Genomic DNA, 752 nt, shown 5'->3' with positions numbered 1-752 from the left:
TGAAGCTATAAAACAGCAGCTCTTAGTCTTGGTGCAATGGGCGAAGATGGCAGCCGTGGAACCTGGGGCCCAGGAGTGGCCTGAGCTTTCTCCCATGGAGAGAGACCTGCAGCACAGGTTGCTCGCGTCAGGCTAATGAAGCCAAACCAGCTGTCCTGACCTTGCAGAATCTAGCAGAATCTCACAGTGCTGGGGATAGCTGGGTTTGGCAAAGGTGTCCTTCGGGACTCCAGCCAGAGAGCCATCCCTCTGCTAGGCGACTGGCCTCCCATCCTCCTCCCACGTCTTGAGAGGTAAGTGCATGGAAAGGACCTGAAGTCTTGGTGCAGATACGTGCAGGTGGGGGTGCGGCTAGGGTATGGAAATGCCGCCCAGGAGCTGAGGATTCGGTCATGGAGGAAGACGCGGAGCGAGCTGCCTGGCCAGTGGGGCGGGCCCAGGGGCGGAGCTTCGGCAAAGGCAGCGGCGGCGTTGGAAGAGGTGCTGTGGCCTAGGCACGACTGTGGGCTCGGCTGCGGGGCAGGTGCCGGTGGAGGTAGCGCAGGGGGGATTGGAGTGCCCCATTCATGTCCGTGCCAGTGCTTCGACCTGGCCCACTTTCCACCATAAGCGTTGCAGTCATTGCCACTGGGCCGCGGTGACTTAGCTTCTCTTCCACAGGAGCTGAAGTCCTCCCCGCGGCTCCAATCCAATCACCGGTCCCAGAGGCATCCTGGAGGCCAGCTTCTTCATCGCCTGAGGTTTGGAGGACT

General features: G+C 60.8%; 1 long non-coding RNA gene across 2 annotated transcripts in view; it reads left to right on the top strand.

Moving 5' to 3' along the window:
- Positions 1-80: 80 nt before the first annotated feature.
- Positions 81-752, top strand: part of LOC105854661 — a 14,514-nt gene continuing 13,842 nt past the window's right edge. Inside the window, exons 1-2 of one of the 2 annotated variants that reach the window (XR_001146237.1) lie at positions 81-117; positions 661-740. This is a non-coding gene — a long non-coding RNA (uncharacterized LOC105854661). Of the gene's footprint in view, positions 118-271; positions 294-660; positions 741-752 lie in introns of those variants that run through there. The other variant, XR_001146238.1, reaches the window with a different exon arrangement.

The sequence above is a fragment of the Condylura cristata genome, unplaced genomic scaffold (assembly GCF_000260355.1).
Source record: "Condylura cristata isolate star-nosed mole 26May11 unplaced genomic scaffold, ConCri1.0 scaffold00104, whole genome shotgun sequence".
NCBI lineage: Eukaryota > Metazoa > Chordata > Mammalia > Eulipotyphla > Talpidae > Condylura > Condylura cristata.
This window is presented reverse-complemented; position numbering and strand designations above follow the sequence as displayed.